General features: G+C 42.1%; 1 protein-coding gene and 1 non-coding gene across 20 annotated transcripts in view; one reads left to right on the top strand and one right to left on the bottom strand.

Annotated features, from left to right (window-relative positions):
• The window catches only part of DLGAP1 (DLG associated protein 1), a 784,377-nt gene that overhangs the window by 599,339 nt on the left and 159,825 nt on the right, over positions 1-25,213 (top strand). The gene's annotated exons all lie outside the window — the stretch shown is intronic.
• Positions 6,228-6,356, bottom strand: LOC133237871 (small nucleolar RNA SNORA70). The gene has a single exon (XR_009733385.1). It is a non-coding gene; the product is annotated as a small nucleolar RNA SNORA70 (small nucleolar RNA).

Raw genomic sequence — 25,213 nt, 5'->3', positions numbered from 1 at the left:
CTCAAGCATAGTACCTGGCACACAGCCAGAAGGCAACGCATTTTGTTGAATGAACAAATTAACTTGCATGATTGGTATAATGGAGAGAGAACAGAAGTGCTTATTGATCGACTCGGCCCACCTGCCCGAGGTTCTCTCATCAGCTAGTTTGACCATCAGTGATCTTTGCCAGGGCTTAGAACACAATGATCTCATTTCCAGGCTTTTTCATCCTTTTTGTTTTCAAAGTAGATTTTATCTTTTTAGAGTAATTTTATATTTACAGCAAAATTGAGTGGAAAGTAGAGATTTCCATTACACTCCCTGCTTCCACATGCACAGACTCCCCCATTATCAACATCCCCCACCAAAGAGGTACATTTATGACAACTGATAGACCTATACTGACACACCAGTATCACCCAAAGCCCAGAATTTACATTACAGTTCACTCCTTTGCACATTCTATGATTTGTGACAAAATTACAGTAATCCACCTCTGTCATGTCAGAACAGCTTCTGAGCCCTAGAAATCCTCTGTGCTCTGCCCCTTCATCCCTCACTTCCCTCAAACCCTGGTCACTATGGATCTTTTCACTGTCTGCATAATTTTGCCTTTTCCAGAATGTCATAGAGTTGGAATCATACAGTATGTGAAAATGAAAGTGAAGTCACTCAGTCGTGTCTGACTCTTTGCAACCCCATGGACTGTAACCTACTAGGCTCCTCTGTCCATGGGATTTTCCAGGCAAGAATACTGGAGTGGGTTGCCATTTCCTTCTCCAGGAGATCTTCCAAACGCAGGGATTGAACCTGGGTCTCCCACATTGTAGGCAGACGCTTTATCATCTAAGCCACTAGGAAAGTCCAAGAGTTGGCTTCCTTCACTTTGTAATATGTATTTAAGGTTCCTTCTAGCTTTTCATGGCTTGATTGGTTTGGTTTTAGGGCTTTTTTTTTTTTTTTTTTTTGCTACAGCAGCAATATGTGAGATCTTAGTTCACGAACCAGGGATCAAACCCATGCCCCTAGCATTAGAAGCTCAGAGTCTTAACTGCTGGACCTCCGGGGAAGTCCCTTAAGATGACACTTCTGATGATCTCAATTAGTTCTCCTTATTTCTGGGAGAGAACCCACAAATTCATTGTTTCAGTTCTGACTGCAATTAAACTTATCAGGGGAGATCATGTCATATCCGGCATTATCATTTTTTTTTCTTTTTTTGACCTCTCCCAGCTTCTTGCTTCATTAAGAGGGCAGATGACTTAAGATGGACTATTCTGATTTTTTTATGCTATGACTATCTCATAATCTAGCTCCAGATTCAGAGCACTCTTCACTACAAAGTTGGGCCTCTGCTTTAAAATAGTCTAGAACCATGACACTATAGTTCTATGGTGTAAGGGCTTCCCTTGTGGCTAAGATGGTGAAGAATCCACCTGGAATGCAGGAGACCCAGGTTTGATTTCTGGGTCGGGAAGATCCCCTAGAGAAGGGAATGGCAACCCACACCAGTATTCTTCCCTGGAGAATCCCACGGACAGAGGAGCCTGGCGGGCTACAGTCCGTGGGGTTGCAGAGTCGGACACGACTAAGTAACTAACACTTTCACTTTCATGACACCATAAAACTCCTAGAAGAGAACATAGGCAAAATACTGACATAAATCTGTACCAATGTTTTTTCAGGTCAGTCTCCCAAGGCAATAGAAATAAAAGCAAAAATAAGAGAATAGCATTGAAAGATGTATATTACCATGTGTAAAAAAAATGACCAGTGCACATTAGATGCACGAAGCAGGGCGCCCAAAGCTGGTGCTCTGGGCCAACCCAGAGGGATGAGGTAGGGAGCAAGGTGGGAAGGGGGTTCAGGATGGTAGGACACATGTATACCCATGGCTGTTTCATGTCAATGTATGGCAAAAACCACCACAATATTGTAAAGTAATTAGCCTCCAATTAAAATAAATAAATTTTAAAAAACAAGAGACATTACTTTGTCAACAAAGGTCCGTCTAGTCAAGGCTATAGTTTTTCTAGTGGTCTTGTATGGATGTGAGAGTTGGGCTGTGAAGAAAGCTGAGCGCCGAAGAATTGATGCTTTTGAACTGTGGTGTTGGAGACGACTCTTGAGAGTCCCTTGGACTGCAAGGAGATCCAACCAGTCCATTCTGAAGGAGATCAGCCCTGGGTGTTCTTTGGAAGGACTGATGCTAAAGCTGAAACTCCAGTACTTTGGCCACCTCATGTGAAGAGTTGACTCATTGGAAAAGAGTCTGATGCTGGGAGGGATTGGGGGCAGGAGGAGAAGGGGACGACAGAGGATGAGATGGCTGGATGGCATCACTGACTCGATGCCATCGTGGACGTGAGTGGACTCGATGGACGTGAGTCTGAGTGAACTCCAGGAGTTGGTGATGGACAGGGAGGCCTGGCGTGCTGTGATTCATGGGGTCGCAAAGAGTCAGACACAACTGAACTGAGCGACTGAACTGAACTGGAAAAAAAAAACAAACAAATGGGGACCTAATCAAACTTGTAAGCCTTTACACAGCAAAGGAAACCATAAAAAAAAAATGAAAAGACAATCTACAAATGAGAGAAAATATTTGCAAATGATGTAACCAACAATGGCTTAATTTCCAAACAGCTCAAACAACCCAGTAACCACAACAACAAAAAGACCCAATCAAAAAATGGGCAGAGGATTTAAAGAGACATTTCTCCAAAGAAGACATACAAATGGCCAACAGGCACATGAAAAGATGCCCAGCGTCGCTAATTATTAGAGAAATGCAAATCAAAATTACAATGAGGTACGACCTCACACTGGTCAGAATGACTATCATCAAAAAGTCTACAGATAACAAATGCTGGATAAGATGTGGAAAAAAGGGGACCCTCCTACACTGATGGTAGGAATGTAAATTGGTGCAGCCACTATGGAGAACAGTATGGAGATACCTCAAAAAGAGAAGATACTGTGGAAGTGGAAAATCAGTTCCACCCTGAGTACCTCCCAGGATGGACAAACATACGGTGAACCTCAGATCTGTATGACGAGAAATCACATAAATATTACTTTTAAATGTGAGTGCCATTTAAAATGTGTAGACTTTTTGATGATGGCCATTCTGACCAGCGTGAAGTCATACCTCACTGTACATTTGTTCTGACTAGTGTGAGGTGGTACCTCCTTGTAGTTTTGATTTTATTCTCTAATAATTAGAAACACTGAGCATCTTTTTATGTGCCCGTTGGCCATCTGTATGTCTTCTTTGGAGAAATGTCTATTTAGGTCTTCTGCTCAGTTTTCAAATGTCTGTTTGGGTCTTCTGCCCATTTGCTTTCCTCATTAAGGACTCCTGGCACTTCTGCACTACATACTAAATAAGCAATGAATAACTTAGAAATGGAATCGAAGTCTAGTTTCACATACGCAAGTCCGACAGCCTCTCAGAACACCTGGGCAGCCCTTCACCCTCCTGCTAACTCTCAGCCAAGTGTCAATGTCGAGCAAGGTTTACTCTGCTAGGTTCTCTGCTGGGATGACTGCCAACAGGCAGAAAGAAATCATATTGGGGCAAAGATTAATATCTGACCCCCAGGTGAGATTACTTTTAGGTAATGAATCAGCATGATTTCTTTGAAATCAGCATAAATATGAGAGGGAACATCATTTACCATGAAAAACATTCACCAGGGAATTAGGAAAGTGACCTTTGGGTAAACTACTTAAACCGTCAGCTTCCATGTTACCATTTTTTAGAGCAAAGGCATGTTTATTTTAAATACCAACACTTTGCCCATGACCTTACCCCCAGTGGGTCACTGGAAGCTTTAAGAGGTGTGATGACCTGACATTCTCCAGCCTGGACTCCTCTCCCAGAACACACACGCACACCCGTCTCCTCTCTGATGCACGCACGCACACACACACACACACACACCCATCTCCTCTCTGATGCCCTCTCCTGTGAGTCTCCTCTGTTTCTTCCCCTCTGGCCATGCTTCCCTCCCTGCAGCAGAGGGAGGCACACCCACATCAGGACACTTGCACCTGCCCTTCACCCAGCTCAGTGCTCCTTCCATGGTCATCACTCTACCAGGTCACTCAAGCCAGGAATCCACAGACTCTCCATCTATTTTCTGTCTCAGCCTTCACTTATATCCTTTATGCTAAGTTGCTTCAGTCGTGTCTGACTCTTTGTGATCCTATGGGCCATAGCCTGCCAGGCTTCTCTGTCCATGGGAGTCTCCAGGACACTGTGCACTGTATCTTTCATAGTACATGTCATAGGACTTTTATTAGACTTCTCCCCTTGTTTGTTTGTTTTGTGCTCTGGCTTGTGCTCCCCCCAGGCCCCTAAATTATAAGCACCTTGAGGGTGAGAATTAGATTAACTTATTCCCTATTATCCTACCACCTAGTGTGGAAGGAATGATGCTAAAGCTGAAACTCCAGTACTTTGGCCACCTCATGCGGAGAGTTGACTCATTGGAAAAGACTCTGATGCTGGGAGGGATTGGGGGCAGGAGGAAAAGGGGACGATGGAGGATGAGATGGCTGGATGGCATCACCAACTCTATGGACATGAGTTTGAGTGAACTCCGGGAGTTGTTGATGGACAGGGAGGCCTAACGTGCTGCAATTCATGGGGTCTCAAAGAGTTGGACATGTCTGAGCGACTGAACTGAACTGAACTGAGCACGGTACCTGATACCTAACAGGTACTCGATACATAATTGTTAAATACATAAATGAATTTGGATAAATGACCTACTTGATCAGCCCACTGATTATGAGCAGAACTATACAGCTTCTCCATCACGTTGTGGTCGTGACAACAGGGAGGGAGGAGCACGTGGCACCTGTCTCTAGGCAACAAGGCAAAGGGAGAGACAGAACATCTGGCACCCAAGGTGGTAGCCTGGAATCTGTGGGGAGGTGCCAAAGAGGACCAGTTTGGTGGAGCTTCCTCTGGAGCCTGAGTCTTAGCCAGGTGGCCCTCTGCTGCCCTTTCAAAAGCTAGATCATTCAGGGCCACCTACAGAAGCCGCTCTCCACCTGGAAGAGATTCTTTGTGTTTCAAGGTGACTTCATGGGCCTGATAAGGTTTTTTCATTGTCAGTATCATTCAACAGGAAAATACTCTTTCCTGATAAAGAGAGAGACTTAGTAGAAATCCGAATGCTTTGACATTTTTAAGCCTGTGTTAAATTGAATTACTAATGTCTTTTGCAACTCCAGCTCAAAACTTTAGGATAAATGGACAAACTAAGTTCAGTTCAGCCCTAGTCGTGTCCAGCTTTTTGTGACCCCATGGACTGCAGCATGCCAGGCTTCCCTGTCCATCACCAACTCCCAGAGCTTGCTTATATTCATGTCCATCGAGTTGGTGATGTCATCCAACCATCTCATCTTCTTTTGTCCCCTTCTCCTGCCTTCAGTCTTTCCCAGAATCAGGGTCTTTTCCAATGAGTAAGCACTTTGCATCAGGTGGCCAAAGTATTAGAGCTTCCACTTCAGCATCAGTCCTTCCAATGAATTTTTAGGACTGATTCCTTTAGGATTGACTGGTTTGATCTTCTTGCAGTCCAAGGGACAAACTAAATGCACAGATAATTTTTAACAGATGACACACAAAAGCCTCCACAAAGAGAGGTGTGTGTATGTGTCTTCTTTCCAGCATTTATAATTATTATACGTTCATGAACAAACTTAGGGTTACCTTAACCCTTAACATATTCATATTAACCTTAACATATTCATAGAGAAAGGACAGCAGCTTTTTTTGTTTGTTTACAAAAAACAAATGGTTTTTGTACTTATAGTAAAAGTAGAACTCATTGGTGGGCGTGACTAAGGAGAGAACGGCGCCAAGGCTCTCGTAAGTGCAGAGCCGTCATTTGTCCAGGGGCCATCACTAGGGATTATTTGACCTCACAGTCATTGGGGATGAGCCACTTTTCTGCCACTGTGCTTTTTTCAAACTCCTCCACATGAAACTTAGTAAATCCCCACTTCTTGGAGATGCAGATCTTCTGACTGCCAGGGAACTTGAACTTGGCCCTGCAGAGGGCCTCAGTCACATGCTCCTTGTTCTGCAAGTTGGTGCAGATAGACATAAAGAGTTGGCCGGTGTGGACCCTGGCTACTTCACCTTGGGGCTTTCCAAAGGCAACACACATACCTGTCTGGAGCCTAGACTGGGGCCAGCGTGTCAGTCATGAATGTCCACTGGAAAGGGCTGTCTCCAAGGTCCCTTAGGGCAACCTGTTCAGACAACAGGCTGCACGCACTACTGAGGAGGCTGCTATCTGCAGCCACTGCCCACCGGGTTCCAGGGGCAGAGGAGTACAGGGCTGGAAAAGCAGTTCATTTTTATAAAACCCTTCCAGATCAAGCCATTTTGATGGAAATTTCATATGCCATTCAAGGACGCTGCACTTTTGCCTGTTGAGATATTCTATATTTTTTCAGCTTTTTGACTTAGTAGTTGGAGATGTCAACCTCATTTATGGCATCTGGTATGTGCCCAGTCCCTCCTATGGCAATATTCCTACTTTGATGGAGAAATGCTAGTCCTGATCAAAGTCAATTTGGGGTTCATTGAGAGGAAAGTCTCACCATTTTCTCATGTGACTTTTGTGTCTGCAATGCCTAACAAGCTAATGCCTAATCAGCTAATATTAGAAGACCTGTAAGGTAAGAGTCTACACAGAGAAATATCTTCAAATAGGCTGCTCTGTTTAAACTCACCTTTGGCTGAACTTTCTATTCACATTTTTTTCTTCATTGATCTTCATCATAAAAATGTTTCTAACTCAACATTAAAATAATCATTATGGAAGATCTTAATTAATAGTGAAATGTCATCATCATTGCAGATATTATCTGTTTGTGGTACCATATCACTCCTGAGTTTAATAAGAACATTGAAAATGTTATTCATTCAATGTGGAATCTTAGAAAATAATACAAACCAACTCATTTACAAAACAGACCAGATTCACAGACATAGAAAACAAACACAGTTAGCAAAGGGGAAAGGGGAGGGAGAGGGATAAATTAGGGGTAGGGGATTTATAGATCAGATCAGGTCAGTCACTCAGTCATGTCCGACTCTTTGAGACCCCATGAATCGAAGCACGCCAGGCCTCCCTGTCCATCACCAACTCCCGGAGTTCACTCAGACTCACGTCCATCGACTCAGTGATGCCATCCAGCCATCTCATCCTCTGTCGTCCCCTTCTCCTCCTGCCCCCAATCCCTCCCAGCATCAGACTCTTTTCCAATGAGTCAACTCTTCACATGAGGTGGCCAAAGTACTGGAGTTTCAGCTTTAGCATCATTCCTTCCAAAGAAATCCCAGGGCTAATCTCCTTCAGAATGGATTGGTTGGATCTCCTTGCAGTCCAAGGGACTCTCAAGAGTCTTCTCCAACACCACACTTCAAAAGCATCAATTCTTCGGCGCTCAGCCTTCTTCACAGTCCAACTCTCACATCCATACATGACCACAGGAAAAACCATAGCCTTGACTAGACGGACCTTTGTTGGCAAAGTAATGTCTCTGCTTTTGAATACACACCAATATATATAAAATAGATAACCAACAAGGATTTACTATATAGCACAAAGAACTATATTCAATATCTTATAATAACTTATAATGGAAAATAATCTGAAAAGGAATACATATATACATATAACTGAGTCACTTAAAAGTAACACAATATTGTAAGTCAACTGTAAGTTCAATTCTAAAAAATTTTAAAAATAGGACTTCCCTGGTGCTCCAGTGGATAAGAATCCACCTGCCAATACAGGGGACAATGTTTCAATCCCTGGTCTGGGAAGATGCCATTGCCTTGGGGCAGCTAAGCCTGTGCAAAACTACTGAGCCCATGCTCTAGAGTCGCACGACAAAACTCTAGCGCTGCAAGTAGCGAAGCCCGTGCACCTAAAGCTCGCGTGCTCCACAACAAGGGAAGTCGCCCCAGGGAGAAGCCCTCACACCACAGCTAGAGAGCAGCCCCCACTCGCCACGACTCGAGAAAGCCCACATGCAGCAACAAAGACACAGTGCAGCCAGAAATAAAGATCAAAAGAAAAGAAAAGAAACTGTTATTCATCCATAGCTGGATCATCCGCCTCTCTCGAATTCGCAACAGGGTACAGTGAACCTTGCTTCCATCACTGCCCACAAGCACCCTGGTGATCCACACCTGGTCTCTAAGGTACCCCCTCCGGCTGATGGCACTGGCTGCCGAGGCTCCCTCCCCCACAGAACCAGGCCTCCCGAAGGAGGGACCTGGCAGCGGCCGCCTTCCAGGGGAACTGGCCAGTGAGGATGTGAATGGTTCTGGAAAACCCCAGTCTACTCTGTGGAAGCTTCTTCTCCAGCACTCAAACTCCAAGACTTGAAGTCATGTGTTAAACCACACTTCTAAAGTGTATTCTTTTAAGCATTCCAACATTTGCATCATCAATTTTCTAGACATAGAAGATAAACAAACCAGCATGAGTTTAATTCCACAAATTCCAAAATGCTTGAGTCTGACAGCACTATAATGCAGTAACTCATTTGTCTCCCAAATTGATAACTCCCTGGAGATATGTAAAGAAGCAAATGGATATGTGATTTTACCTATAGAACAGGGACATCAGAAAAACTCATCTAAATATGCCCTTCAGCCCACACCTTTGCACTGACTAGCAGTCCAACATCAGTTATTTTAACTAATCAGGAAAACATTTTGATCCAACAGTACTTTATGCATGGTGGGGAGGGTGGGACTCAGTAAATATTTGTCTAGTGTTATTGCTGGCAAGGCTAGTTAGGCACGTGTTGAATACAGAGCACAATTCTAGACTTGGTGGTGGGAAGAAACAAAAATGATGAGAAGCTATGGTCTGTGAAAGCACAGGCTCGTCGCCACGTGTCCTTCTGTCTGGGGAGCTGACAGGGTTTATGAGGCTGCTCAGCCCCCAACTCATTAGGAGTGAGTCAAGTACTAGGCGTAGAGTTGGCCAAGAAACTGGTTTATCAGCTTCCATGAGTTGCATATGAAGACTTTTAAACCTTTCTTATATAGTTATCAACACAGTGCCCTTCCACAAAAAATAAAGTCCCATTGAGGGATCCACAGGAACGCATCACAAACTCCACTCCATGACTCTCCCTGCCTCATTTTAAAGCCCAGGTGATGCTCTTCTTTTAAATAGAAGATGCTGACGCTCATCCTTGGCAGGAACACCCAGGTTAAGGACTAGGAGCCCAGGTCAGCCTAAGGAACGATGAAGTAAGGGCTCTGCAAGGTAGTACTGGAGTAATAGAGTTGTTCTCTCCAGGCTGTAGTGCACCTAAGAATTGCCTGGGAATCCCGCTGACACGCGGATGCAATAAACCTCAGGTGGCCCTGGGACTCTGCATTTGTAACAAGCTCGAAGGTGATGCTGGTCCTAGAACCACATTTTGAGCAGCTTGCTTTTGAAAATACCCTGGGAACATAAATTAATTGTTCTGCAGTGGAGCTCAGAAAGAGAAGAGCAGGTGAAAATAATACCAGAACTCCCAAATGATCCCATAAATGTATCATTCACCAGAAAAGACTCCTTGTTTCAGTATATGTAAATAAAACAGGCAATACACATAGATTTTTTTAAAGCAAGCTTATTAACTGTTTTTACCATCAGAGCCTACGGCTGTTATAACATAGACAGATAGTGCAATGTATTCATAATCCTATCTTATTTCAAAATAGTGCCTATTTCGCCCCTAATAAGCTTCGCCACTTTCAGCTTCACTCCTAGAAACGATAACTCAGAAGTGCAGAGTGTTCTTTTTACTTTAGATATTTATCTTGTAAATAAATACAGACAGGGGCCGCCAGAAATCTCTTAAAGGGTCCAGGCTGTTAGTCAGCCTCAGTTCTTGTATCAGCAGTGCTACTAATTAGCTGGTTACACCACAGGCCTCCTCAGCCTCAGCAGTGAGAGCCTTAGAAAAGATGAACCCCCACCCCCGCCATCAATCCAGGCCCCCGACCACCTTTGATTCTTTGAGGTCACCAATGGCAAACATTTAACAACTTGATTTGAGTGGATTACCTTGGATTTTCTAGAAGGCCCCCTTTCTTGCATATTGGTCTCCCAGGCTTGTCCTGCAGCAGGTCCGGGACCCCCAGGGCAGCCAGCGCCGTCTACTCATTTCACGGTGTCGACCGCCCCCTGCAGGCGCTGCCCGGGACTGACTCGCCTAGTGGTCTGCGAAGGTCTTGGAAATACAGACACTCTTTCCTCCAAGTGGATGCTGGGCACAGGAAAGAGCAGAACAGAAAATAAGTGTCTTTTTCAGAAGAGGAGCGACAAAAGCCAACTAATAAAGACCCAGAGGGGAGGAAGGGCCCTCAGGGGTTGGAAAAGGGAAGGACAGGAGGCGAGTCTTAGCTGTCCCAACAGCAGCATCTGTAAAGGGAGCTTTGTTTATGTACTACCTAATCCTCTAGCTCTTTGCTTCCTGCACATTGCTTATCAGAATCTTGGGATTTTCCGAGGCAGAATATGCATACTCTATTATGTTACTACCATAACAGAGTACATTTTGACCAGAAAGCTTTATATCCCTCATTATGTGTAGGTAAATGATTGTTCAGTGCTTGTCTATAGAAAAGTTAAACCATCCTCAGTAAGCTGAATATTATCTTCCCATTTTCCCTCACTCAAGGCATAAGAAATTACTATAATTTACCACGGCACAAAGGTAATAAAAGTGGATAGAAGCTGTCTTTTCAACATCTAAGCACATTTCTGGGAGAGCTTTTGACTGCCAACAGCCCTAATTATTACCATCTTTGTACCTAATTGATTTAGTCACAGTCCATGTGGTCATCTGAGTACTGTTTGATTCTGATGATAAAGGATTAATGGGCCATGTCTCCATTTTGCTCACAAATGCTTTAGAGTGTGTTTCTGCCTTGTATTGTAGGCAATTATGCTTTCTGTGCAGAATCTGTGAAGTTAATGATTCTTCACATTTCCTGAAAAACTTTTTTTTTTTTTTTCCCGTTTTGTTCAGATGAGTGGGTAGTTACTTTCTCTCTAAATATGAGTTTCAGAACCATTGTATTTCTACAGCTAAAGCAGATGTAAAGCATAGCCAATGAATGTGCATTCCTGTGTGTTTCATGAGACATCGAAATTTTAAGGACTTCCCTGGCACTCCAGTGATTAAGACTCCACACTTTCAATGCCGGAGGTGTGGGTTCCATCCTTGATTGGGGAAATAATATCCCACATGCCACTTTGGACAGGGCAAAATTAAATAAAAATATATTTTTTTAAAATATTGTATTTCAAGTGCTTTTCCTGTGGTCCCCTCGTCTTTTTCATGCCTCAATTAAGCCATCAGTGTGGCTATAATGGTAGTGGCCAGTGAAGTGTTGGAACGGCAGGGGGCAGAGAAACAGAATCCAGTTACTGGAAACTACCTGCATCTTCCAGAGAGTCAGAAAAAGAGGACAGTCCCACTGCCCCTCGGCTCCTGCCTACCTCCCTTTTCCCTGACTACAGCACTGACCCACTCCACAGGGAGATGGAATATTCGAGCAGCCTCAGACAACGGTGCCTAAGCAGCCCTCGAGCCCACACCCATGAGTACATTCTTGGTATTTATATGCATTACAAGTTGATCACCATGCTAAAGTCTAATAATCATCCCTCAACGTACAAAGTACAAAGTTACTACAATATTATTGACTGTATTCCGTATATAGGGGCTTCTCTCATAACTCAGTCGGTAAAGAATCTGCCTGCAGTGCAGGAGACCTGGATTCAGTTCCTGGGTAGAGAAGATCCTCTTGAGAAGGAAATGGCAACCCACTCCAGTATTTTCACCTGGAGAATCCCATAGACAGAGGAGCCTGGCGGGCTACAGTCCATAGGATCACAAGAGTCAGACACAACTTAGCGACTAAACCACCACCACCATTCTGTATGTGGTATGTTACATCCCTGTGACTTATTTATTTTATAACTGGAAGTCTGTACTCGTAATCCCCTTCACATTTGTTACCCAACCCTCTACTCTCCCCTCTGACAATCACCCATTTGTTCTCTGTATCTATGCATCTGTCTCTGTTTTGATTTGTTTGTTCCTTTGTTTTTTGAGACTCCACATATAAATGAAATCAGATAGTATTTGTCTTTCCCTGTGTAACATTTCATTTAGCATAGTACCCTCCAGATCCATCCATCGTGGCAATTGGCAGGTTCATTCCTTTTTCTGGCTGAGTAGTATTCCATTGTGTGTATATGTGTATATATATATAAAACACATCTTTATCCATTCGTCTGTTGATGGGCACTTGGGTTGGTATTGTAGATAATGCTGCAGTGAACATAAGTGTGCATATATCTTTTCAAATTAGTGTTTTCATTTTATTCGGGTAAGCACCCAGGAATGGACTTGCTGTATCACAAATATATGCTTAAGGCATGCATTACTCGTTGCCACAGACACAGACCCTGCTTCGTCATGGCAGAAGTTTAAAAATCTGGAGATTAACTTGGTTCTCCTTATTCTCAGGTGTGAACATAGTTCCAACATTCAGCTTTGGACTAGGTGAGAAATCACATTATTAGTTTCTTCTATATTCTAACCCGTTCATTGTCTGAAGGTGGAATTATTTTTTAATTAAATTTTTACCTTGGCATAGTGTAGATTCCCATATAGTAATAAAAATAATACAGGGAGATGCCCTGTCTCTTTACACAGATTCCTCTGATGAAAACATCCTGCAGAACTGCAGTACAATATCACAGCCAGGATGCCGACGTAGTCAAAATACAAAACCTTTCACCATGCTCTGAGGATTCCTCCAGGCTGTGCTGAGTGGTCTTGCGTGATAAGGGTGTATCACAGTTTGTTTAGTCATTCAACTGTTGAAGGACATCTGGGCTGTTCCCAGTTTATTATGGATAAAGCTGTGATAACATTCCTGTGCGGAGAAGGCAATGGCACCCCACTCCAGTACTCTTGCCTGGAAAATCCCATGGACGGAGGAGCCTGGTGGGCTGCAGTCCATGGGGTCTCTAGGAGTCGGACACAACTGAGCGACTTCTCTTTCACTTTTCACTTTCATGCACTGGAGAAGGAAATGGCAACCCACTCCAGTGTTCTTGCCTGGAGAATCCCAGGGACGGGGAAGCCTGGTGGGCTGCCCTCTCTGGGGTCACACAGAGTCGGACACGACTGAAGTGACTTAAGCAGCAGCAGCAGCAGCAGCATTCCTGTGGAGGCTTTTCAGTGAATGTAGGCTTCATTTCTCTAAGATAAATTCCCAGGAATACAATGGTTAGTCATATAATAGTTGCATGTTTCATTTTTGAAGGAGCTGTCATACTATTTTTTAGAGTGGCTGAACCATTTTATATTCCCACGAGCAACCCACGAGTCATTCTGTTTCTTTAAATCCTCCTCAGTATTTGTGGTCATTGTTTTTTCTTACATTGGTCATTCTGATTGGTGTGTAGGGCTTTCTCATGGATTTCATTTGCGTTTCCTCAGTGGCATTTGATGTTGACTTTTTTTCTTGGGCTTATTTGTGAAATGTCTCTTTCCATCTTTTGCCCATTTGTTGATTGGGCTTTGGGGGTTGGGTTTTAAAGGTACTTTTTTTTTTTAGTAGAAATTATAAGTTCTTTGTCTTATGTGTGATGTTCAAATATCTTCTCATGTCTAGCTTTTTTTTTTTTACTTTAATCATCTTTCACAGAGAAAAAGCTTTTGATTTGTGCCAAATCTAAGAACCTAGTCTAGAACCCCAAAGATTTTCTTTAATGTTTTTCTCCCCCTAAAATCTACTTTACATTGAAGTCCAGGATCCATTTTTAGCTTATTCTTGTGTAAGGTATGAGACTTAAAGTTCAAAGTAAATATCTATGGATGTTTATTCCAACACCATTTATGAAAAGGCTGTATTTCCTTCTCGAATTGCTTTTGCACTTTAGTCAATAATCAATTGGACATATTTCTGTTGGTTTATTTCTAGATTCTCCATTCTGTTCCATTGATCTATGTGTCAAACTCCCCACAAAAAGAGTAGAGTAAATCTCACTTTACTTAAAAATTATTTTAGCTACTCTAGTTCCTTTAACTTTCGTGTAAATTTTACAACAGTCTTGTCTATATCTACAAAAGTATGTGATGTTGATAGGAAATGCATTAAACCTGCATATCAATTTGGGGGAAATTGGCATCTTGACTATGTTGAGTATTTAAATTCACAAATATGGTATACATCTGGATTTATCTAAATCTTCTTTGATTTCACTGATTTCATCACTGATTTCATCAGTGTTGCTTAGTTGAGTAAGAGCAAGTCCTGCACATGTTTTGTTTACAACATGTGGTCAGACTACACCTACGTATTTTAAAGTGATTGTAAATGGTGTTGTATATCTACTTTCAGTGTTCATATGTTCAGGCTGGTATTTAGAAATACAGTTGATTTTTGTAGCATCTTATATCCTGTGACTTTGCTAAATTTACTTACTAGTTCAGGGATTTTTGGCAGATTGCTTGGGGTTCTCTATGTTGGCAATCATGTCACCTACGATAGGCACGGTTTTATTTCTTCTCTCCTGATGTGTGAGCTTTTTGTTTCCTTACTGCACGGTCTAGGACTTCTAGCACAATGTTCAGCAAGAATGGTGAGAGTGGACACCCTTGCCTTGTTGCTAGCTGTAGGTTTTTTGTAGATAATCTTTGTCAAATTGAGGGCGTTCCCTTTTATTTCTATTTTTCTGAGAGGTTTTATAACGAATGAGTTGTTGTCAAATGCATTTTCTGCGTCAGTCGGTAAGATTGTGTAATTTTCCCCCTTTAGCTTATTAATAAGGTGGATTACATTGACTGATTTTCTTAAACCAGCCTTGCATCTCTGCAAGTAGAATACCCCATCTAAGTAAAATAAACTTGACCTGCTCTTGGTATATAATTCTTTATATATGTTGCTGAATTCTATTTGCCAGCATTTTGTTAAGGACATTTCTGTCTTTATTCACAAGATCTGTGGTTTTCTTTTTCTGCTTTTGGTATCAGGGTAATGCTAGCTTCATAAAATGAGTCAGGAAACATTAACTTCCCTTCTGTTTTCTAGAAAAGATTTTGTATAATTGGTTTTAATTTGGTTTTAAATTTTGGTAGAATTCTCCTGTGAAAACACCTGGGCTGGATATTTTTTTCGGGTGAGTTTTTAATTAAAAATTTGATATATTTATGAGTTACAGCACTGTTGACTGTTTAATATTTGGTGAATTTGGTCCTTTGTGTTTTTCAAAGAATTGGTCCATTCCATCTAAACTGTCGAATTTATCTGTGTCCAGTCATTCATAGTATCCCTTTGTTATCATTTTTGCGTCTGCAGTGATGTACTTTGTCTCATTCCTCATAATGGTGATTTGTGTCTTCTTTTATTCATTGTTAGGCAAGAGTTTGTCGATTTTATTGATCTTTTCAAAGAATCAGCTCTTTGTTTCCCTGATTTTCTATATTGTTTTTCTCTTTTCAATTTCACTGATTTTTGCCCTTATCTCTGTAATTTTCTTCCTTTTTTAAGAATTGACACGGACCATTTTTCGTCTTTATTGAATTTGTTACAGTATTGTTTCTGGTTGGGTTTTTTTTTTTAATGTTTTGGTTTTCTGGCCACAAGACATGCGGGATCTTAGCTCCCCGACCAGGGATTGACCCTGTACCCCCTGCATTGGAAGGTGATGTCCTATCCACTGGACCACTAGAAAGTCCCTCTTCCTTTTTTCAAGTTTATTTTGCTCTCTTCAAGATTCAGGTGGTAAAACTTATTGGTCTGAGACTTTTCTTCTTGTCTAACTTACGCATTTAGTGCCATCGATTTTCCTCTCTGCATTGCTTCAGCTATGCCCCCACAAAATTTGATATGTTGTATTTCAATTTTCCTTCAGTCCAGTGTATTTTTAGATTTCCATTTCCTCTTAGATCCGCAAGGTATTTAGCTTTGGGTGTTTAGTGTCCATGTGTTTAGAGATATTCTTGTTATCTTTCTGTTTTTCAGTTCTCATGCAGCTCCACTGTGATCAGAGGGCATGCTGTATATGATATCAATTTTTTTTAATTGGTGGAAGCTTCATTTTATGGCCCAGAATATGGTCTACATTTATCTATGTCCCATGAATATTTGGAAAGAATGTGTAGTGTGGTCTTCTTGGATGAAGGATTCTCTAAATGACAGTTTGACTGTTGGTTGATAGAGTTGAGTCTTCTATTAATAATATATCCTTGCTGATTTTGTCAAGTTGCTCTATCAACTGATGAAAAGTGGTTGTTGAAGTCTCTAACTATAATGATGGATTTTTCCATCACTCAGTTCTATCAGTTTTTGCTTCACTTATTTTGCAATTCTGTCATTTAATTCACACATATTTGGGACTGTCTTCTTGATGTATCAACTCTTTAACCACTATGTAATATCCCTCTCTGCTCTGGTCATTTTCTTTACCACACGCTTTAATGGTAAAATTTCTTTATCTGATATTAATAGAGTCACTATTATTTTCCTTTGATTACTGTTTGCATGGTACAACTTTTTCTCTTTTTGTTTTCAGTTTATATCTTTATATTTGAAGTATGTTCCTTCTTTTTGTTGTTGTTCAGTCGCTCATTTGTGTCCGACTCTTTGCGACCCCCATGGACTGCAGCACACCAAGCTTCCCTGTCCTTCACTGTCTCCTAGAGTTTCAAACTCACATCCACCGAGTCAGTGATGCATACCATCCAACCATTTCATCTTCTGTTGCTCCCTTTCCCTCCTGCCCTCAATCTTTCCCAGCATCAGGGTCTTTTCCAATGAGTCAGCTCTTCACATCAGGTGGCCAAATTATTGGAGCTTCAGCTTCAATATTAATCTTTCCAATGAATATTCAGGGTTGATTTCCTTTAGGATTGACTGGTTTGATCTCCTTGCTGTCCAAGGGACTCGCAAGTCTTCTCCAACACCACAGTTCAAAAGCATCAATTTTTCAGTGCTCAGCTTTCTTTATGGTCTAACTCTCACATCCATACATGACTACTGGAAAAACCATAGCTTTGACTATAGGAACCTTTGTCAGCAAAGTGATGTCTCTGCTTTTTAATATGCTGTCTAGGTTCATCATTAGACAGCTTATAGTTGGGTCATGTTCTTTAATCCTGCCTGCAACTCTTTTAATCCGTGCATTCAACTAGTTACATTTAATTTAATTACTATTTTAGGATTTAAGGCTTCCATTTGATTTTCTTAATTTTCTGATTTTCTGGTTAGTTTTTACTTTTTTGTTTCCCTGGGTTTTTTCCTGATTTGTTAGGGGAAACTTGAATATTGTTTAGAATTCCATTTTGATATATCGGTAGTGTTTTTTAGTGTACCTTCTTGTATAGCTTTTTAGTGGTAGTTTTAGGAATTATAACTTATCATGGTGTATCGGAATCATCATTCTTACCAGTCTGAGTGAGGTGTGGAAACCGTGCCTCCAGTCACAGCAGTCATTGTCTGAAATGGTTCTGTCTTATGTGAGATTGGGTCAAAATGTGAGCATTTGTATTGTATAGCTAAAGCCAAAGAGCCAAGTCAGGATGGGATCTACCATAAATTAGTCATGTTACATCATAATATAATTATCTAAGCACTTTTTTATTTGAGAAAGGGGCATCTTTTCCTAGTCTGTACAGGAGTACTGCATAGGTGAGAAGCAGCCCTAAATGTCTAGGAACCATGTTTACATTTGGTTACAATATACTTGCCCAATATGTAATAGCTTTCTGAGCTAAAACTTAGTTGAATCGGTCATACAAAAAGAATATGGCCACCTACCTAAGCCCAACTTAGAACCAAAACTAGGTAACTGCCACAAATAAGAAGCAAATACAAAAAGCCAAGAAAATTTAATTTCCATCTAAAGGAATGCAGATGTAATTGTAGAATCAATACTGGTAATATTTTAGAAACCATAGGGAAAGTGCCAGAAAAGAAGTAAATATTATCTCAGTTTTCTAAAGAAAGGATTCTAAAAATTCCAGATAGTTGATCTAATGTAAATCCCTGGGGCAACTTCAGAATGGATTTTTAAATAGATGGTTTATGATGATTTAGAAAAGAAGGAGCCAGCATAGACTGACTAAAAAGGAACATATAGGACTGCCTATATTTTTCCTCTCTGAACTGGTTGAGACATATCAGAGGAATGGAACTGCATTCAAAACATTTACACAGTAGATCCCAATAGGCTTGCAGGAAAAAACTGACATCAGAGAAGCATGGGCTGGGTCACAGAGATACACGATAAAGAGCCTGACAAAGACTGTGCTGTTAATGGACTGAGCCAACTCCAAAGACAATGGATTTGCCCGATCCTAGTCAATCATTTTACAGGTGATGGGGTAAGAAAATACGTGGCACGCTTATGGGGAAGCCACAAGGTAGTTAAGATGACAGAAATTAGATAGGCCAAGCTTCCAATTCTAAGTTTACAAACTCATCAGCCTCAGTTTCCTCATCTATAAAATAGGAATAATAATGCTTCATAACTGTTAGATTGATTCATAATATTGGTGTGCTAACTGAATAAGACATTGAAGGTAAAGCACAGAACTTCATAACACTCACTGACTTGGGTTTTATTACACTTGCTTCTGCTATCATATCTGCTGATGACACAACCAGCAAGAATAGCTGACGTGGACTTGCCTGGCGGCACAGTGGATGGGAATCCACCCGCCAATGTGGATTTGATCCCTGTTCTGGGAAGATTCCACTTGCTGTGGAACAACTAAGCCCTCAACCTGCAACTACTGAGCTCGTGTGCCGCAACTTCTAAAACCCACGCAGCCTGGACCCTGTGCTCCACAACAAGAGAAGCCATCACAATGAGAAGCTGCTCACCGCAACCAAGAGCAGCCTCCACTCGCTGCAACTAGAGAAAGCCCACTCACAGCAATGAGGACCCAGTGCGACCAAAAAAAAAGAGGAACAGAGCGCATATATTGCATACATTGTATGGGGTTGATGGGATAAACCTTGGTGTCAATTTCACAGGAAGAAAACGATCAAAAATCGTTAACAACTTAACATCCTTTGAGGTGAGGATCTAAAAGCTGTCCGAAGGCATGTACACATTGCTTCATTTAAAATGGATAACCAACAAGGTCCTACTGTATAGAACATGGAACTCTATTCAATGTTATGTGGCAGCCTGGATGAGAAGGGAGTTTGGGGGACTCACATATATGTATGGCTGAGTCCCTTTGCTGTCTACCTGAAACTATCACGACATTGTTAATCAGCTATACTCCAATAAGCTTATTGGAGTATATAATAAGTTTAAAAAATAATAAATAAATAAAAGTTGTCCAAAGGAAGCTTACCAGAAGCCGACAGGGTGACTACAAGCCAAACAATAATTCCAAAACTTTTTAGACTTCACCCCAAGATGATTTGCTACAGAACAGAAAGCAATAGCCATTCTGTATTCCACTCTTGTCAGCACATATTTGAAAGGTTGAGTTTGGATCCAGGTACTCTGTTGCCAAAGAAAAAATAACAAATTGGACCCACTTTAGAGATGAGTTATCAAGTTATCAAGGAGCACCTACAAATCTTGACATACAAGGACCAGACGAAGGAGGACGTGTCACCAGGAGAAGGGAGGCTTAGCTAGGGCTTGACACCTGTGTTCTAAACAACTGAAGACTCACACATGGACGGGAGGGAGGTCTTCCTTGAGACCTTCTGAAAGGCTAGAAGTGAGTGTAGACACAGAGCATCCAACAAGGGGGATTAGAAGAAAACCAGCACTAAAAGAATTATTTAAGACTGTCTTTAGTTGCGTTTTTCTCTTCCTCGAGTTAAGTCAGAATGTGAAGCACTTTATGAAAAAATCTATCAAAAGACTTTCACACAGGCTTTAATGACTCCGATTTGTCAATGTCAGCTTACATCTGTGTAAGAACATCTCTTCTGCCCTGACACTTTTTAAATTGAAAGAAACACTCTCCCTTCAGCTCAAAGCAGCATTTACATCCCTCCTTAGAATTAGGACTCTTTACTAACTGGTACATTTGAATTGTCATCCTGTCTTCCTTAGTGATGACATTATTTCTTTCCTTAACCAGTTCATAGACTGACACTCCTGTCAACAGTCTTTCTATAATCTCTAACTGCTTGTAGAATCATTTTCCTGGATGTCTTAATCGTGGCAATCCAATTTAGTCTCAATGTTACTGTATCAAGTTTTAATTACATTACTGTTTTGCAATCACTAGAGCAGTAAAATTATACTCAAATTTATTACTATGCTTTTCACCAAACGATAGAAGTATTTTTCTGTTTTCAGCCATAGCAATAATAGTTCCTGAAATACTACATTATTGGGTGTCCCTAAAACTTACCTTAAATGATCAATAGAGTATCTTTTTGGAGGAAAAATAATGACAGTTTGTTTTTATTATATTGGTCCCCAAAGTTGCTGGTAGCTTGATTGCTAAGAAATGAAATAGAAAAGTTAAGTACTTCTGTTAAAGTAAGATTTCTACTTTCGAGTATATACTCAAAAGAATTGAAAGCAGGGACTCAAACAGATATTTGTACACAGTGTTATAGCAGTGTTATTCACAATAGCTAACAGGTAGAAGCAACCCAAGTGTCTGTTGATGGATGAATGAATAAACAAAATGTGGTGAATAGATTGATGGAATATTATTAAGTAATATTAAAGCAAGGGAATTCTGACACATGCTGCAACATGGATGAACCTTGAAGACATTATGCTAAGCAAAGCAAGCCGAACACTATGATTCCACTTATGTGAGAGGTACATAAGAGTCATAGAACTCATAGAGACAGAAAGTAAGATGGTCAGGGAAGGAAGGATGGGGAGTTAGTGTTCAATGGATACAGAGTTTAAGATGATGATACAGTTTTGTGGTTAGATGATGGTGACAGTTGTACAACCCTATAAAAGTTCTTAATGCTACCCAACTGTACACTTAAAAATGGATGATGAAATATTCAGTTCAGTTCAGTTCAGTTCAATTGTTCAGTCGTGTCCGACTATTTGCAACCCCATGAATTGCAGCACGCCAGGCCTCCCTGTCCATCACCAACTCCCGGAGTTCACCCAAACCCCTGTCCACCAAGTCGGTGATGCCATCCAGCCTTCTCATCCTCTGTCATCCCCTTCTCTTCCTGCCCCCAATCCCTCCCAGCACCAGAGTTTTTTCCAATGAGTCAGCTCTTCGCATGAGGTGGCCAAAGTATTGGCGTTTCAGCTTTAGCATCAGTCCTTCCAAAGAACACCCAGGACTGATCTCCTTTAGAATGGACTGCTTGGATCTCTTTGCAGTCCAAGGGACTCTCAAGAGTCTTCTCCAATACCACAGTTCAAAAGCATCAATATTACTCAGCTATAAAAAAGAACACATTTGAGTCAGTGATAATGAGGTGGATGAACCCAGAGCCTAGGGTACAAAGTGAAGTCAGAAAGAGAAAGACAAATATTGTATATTAACACGTGTTTGGAACCTAGAAAGATGGTCCTGACGAACCTATTTGCAGGGCAGCAATGGAGATGCAGACACAAAGAACAGACTTGCAGACACAGCAGGGGAAGGAGAGGGCAGGATGCATTGAGAGAGGAGCATGGAAACACACACATCACCACACGTAAGACAGAGAGCCCATGGGAATTTGCTGTGTGAAGCAGGGAGCTCAGCCCAGTGCTCTGTGACAACCTAGAGGGGTGGGAGAGGGTGGGATGTGGGAAGGAAGTTCAAGAGGGAGTGGACATATGTATACCTGTGGCTGATTCATGTTGATGTATGGCAGAAAAAAAAAACACAATATTATAAAGCAGTTATCCTCCAATTAGAATTAAAAAACAAACAAAAAATGGTTGAAATGGTGGGTTTTATGGTATTTATATTTGCCACAATGAGAGAGAGATGCTAATTATCCAGTAAATTCTCACAGCTCTAAGGGACTTTCCTTAGTTAAGGTGGTTAAGTCCAGCGGTTAAGACTCTGCCTTCCAATGCAGGGGCTGAGGGTTTCATCCCTGGGTGGGGAATTAAGATCCCAAATGGCAACCCACTCCAGTACTCTTGCCTGGAAAATTCCATGGACAGAAGAGCCTGGTAGGCTACAGTCCACAGGGTTGCAAAGAGTCGGACACGACTGAGCAACTTGACTTCATACCATGCGGTGGACTTCCTAGGTGGCGCTAGTGATAAAGAACCCACCTGCCAATGCAGCAGACATAAGAGACATGAGTTCAATCCCTGGGTCAGGAAGACTCCCTGGAGGAGGGCATAGCAACCCACTCCAGTATTCTTGCCTGGAGAATCCCACGGACAGAGGAGCCTGGCAGGCTACAGTCCATAGTCAGACAAGACTGAAGGGACTTAGCACGGACGCAGGCATGCCATTCGGTGCTGCCAAGAGAAAGAAAAATGCTCACAGCTCTATAAGGCGGTATTGTTCTCTATTTTAAACAAGGAGGAAGCGTGGCTTCCCCAGTACCATGGAGCCAACTGAGATTCGAAGCCAGCTTGTTATAACACGGAGCCAAGTTCAGCAGAGCAAGTTCCCCGCTGTGAAACCGCTTGATCGAATCCCGGTCTCTTGCATAGCAGACGGATTCTTTACCGCTGAGCCACCAGGGAAGTCCACTAAGGGCAACTGCCACTCCACAAATCTCGTTTCTCTTTGAATTATTTTAATCAATTTAGTGATCATTTTGGTCCTAATCAAGCTAAAGGGAAGAGAATTGTAGGAATCATTTTGAGGTGATATGTAAAACTTGTTTTTATAAAACTAACTACCCGGAACCAAAGAAAGCAAAAGAGCCCCGTGCTGCAGCTGCTGTTCAGTTCTAGGCGGGATCTGCCTTCATGGACATGTACTGTGTACTCACACAGACCTCCTTGGAGGCTAAAAGCATAGAGCTCCCAAATTCCTGCATGCAAGTCTTTGAAGCAATTCTATGTGTATGAAGCACTGTATCCTCAGTCAGCCATCAACAAAACTCTGCTGAGCACATCTGAATATTAAGAAAGGTTCTTTCCTTACTGCTCCCAAAGAGAGAAATCAATTCCCCTGGGTCTATATAACATGAGAGGAGTTAATGTCCTGCTTAGGGCTTCCCTGGTGGCTCAGACAGTAAAGAATCTGCCTGCAATGCGGGAAACCTAGGTTTGATCCCTGGGTGGGGAAGATCCCCTGGAGAAAGAAATGGCAACCCATTCCAGTATTCTTGCCTGGATAATTCCTTGGACAGAGGAGCCTGGCAGGCTACACAGTCCATGGGGTCGCAAAGAGTAGGACACGACTGAGTGACTAACACTTTCCATCACTGAGGAACAGATCTCCAAAGGGACCTACCTGGCCCCTCAAGTCTTCACCTTCCATGATGCCTTGATTCTCTTCAGGTCCTCGTCAGGGTCTTACTGGGTTTCTTGTCACAGTGCCTTGGTGGACTTCAGATTCTCCACACTACCCCCCGCCCCCACCTCACACTTATTCAACAAATTTTTAAGGAGATCTAATAATATGATGCAAAGAGCCGACTCATTGCAAAAGACCCTGATGCTGGGAAAGATAGAGGGCAGGAGGAGAAGGGGATGACAGAGGATGAGATAGGTGGATGGCATCACTGACTCGATGGACATGAATCTGAACAAATTCCAGGAGATAGTGAAGGACAGGGAAGCCTGGGTGTGCTGCAGTCCATGGGGTTGCAAAGAGCTGGACATGACTTAGCAACTGAACAACAGCAATGTATGCCAGCCACTGTGCTACGCTTTGGGAACACAGTGATGATTCCATATAATCCCATGACCCCAGATGTGGTCGCTGCCTTCCGGAACCCACAGTTTTATGGGGGAGACTGGCCAGCAGGCAGTTACAACTGCAATAAGCCTCTGATGAGAGCAGGCTCAGCTATGTACATATCAGCTTCCTGGGCACTGTCCTCTGCCCTGAGCCTCCAAGTTTTTGCTCCCTGGGTCTGGAATGACTTCTGTCTGGCTCACTCTTACCTGGTGACAGTCTATCAGGGTCTGAGAGACTCCAAGCTGTCCTCTCTCCAAAGCTTTTCCTAATACCTCTACTCCAAATGAGTCTCTTCTTTGCTACCTTCTTCTTGCCTCTTTCTTGAACACTTATTATATGTTTGTGTACTAAGTTGCTTCAGTTATATCCAGCTCTGTGGCCCCATGGGCTGTAGCCCGCCAGGCTCCTCTGTCCATGGCATTCTCCAGGCAAGAATACTGGTGTTGCCATGCCTTCCTCCAGGGGATCTTCCCAACCCAGGAATCAAACCCGCATCTCCTATGTCTCCTGCATTGGCAGGTGGGTTCTTTACCACTAACACCAACTGGGAAGCCCTATTATAAGCACAACACAGATTATCTTCAAGTTTGTTCGGCATATTTGTCTCTGTCTGGAGACTGACGTTATCAAAGGCAGGAGTCACATGTTCTCTGCAGCGTCTAGCACAAGCATTATGAATAGTTGGCATCTGATTTGTGTTGTTTTAAATCTAACGTTGCACAGTCTCAAGAATCTATAGGAAAGAATGTTTGAATTCCAAGTATCTTTCTTGGAATTCTGCGCCCTTCTCCAGGGGGTTGCACAGTTCCAGAAATTTCTGTGCCCTTCTCCAGGGGCTCTTCCTGACCCAGGGATTGAACCTGAGTCTCTCGCATCTCCTGCATTGGCAGGTGAGTTCTTTGGCTAGTTCTTCCAACTAGCACCACCTGGGAAGTCCTTCCAAGTGTCAGAAGAGCCTAAATATGATGGATAAACATATTTGGCACCCTGTAAGAACTGCATTTTATGTTGAAAGTTGCTAGGGTTGATGAATCATTGTCAGAAGAACTGCACCTTTATTTTGGACAAGATCCACTTTATAACTAAAATGCAGTATCCCAGTTTCTAGCATACAGCTTTGCAGATACTCAGCCTGTGGCTCTTTGATAATCTTCCCAGTAGAACAGTCAACAAATCCCCACCCATATCGGTTTTTTCCTCTACAGAGTGAAACTAATGGAGCAAAGATAAATCCCCAAGATTATTTCCTCATCTTCCTTTTACCCCACCCTGGGCTTCTAAGAGATAGCAAGGTCTACAACACTTGGCAGTGTCATGTCTCCCAGAAATA

The sequence above is a fragment of the Bos javanicus genome, chromosome 24 (assembly GCF_032452875.1).
Source record: "Bos javanicus breed banteng chromosome 24, ARS-OSU_banteng_1.0, whole genome shotgun sequence".
In the NCBI taxonomy this organism is placed as follows: domain Eukaryota; kingdom Metazoa; phylum Chordata; class Mammalia; order Artiodactyla; family Bovidae; genus Bos; species Bos javanicus.
The sequence above is the reverse complement of the archived record's forward strand: the minus strand, read 5'-3'. Positions and strand labels throughout refer to the sequence as shown.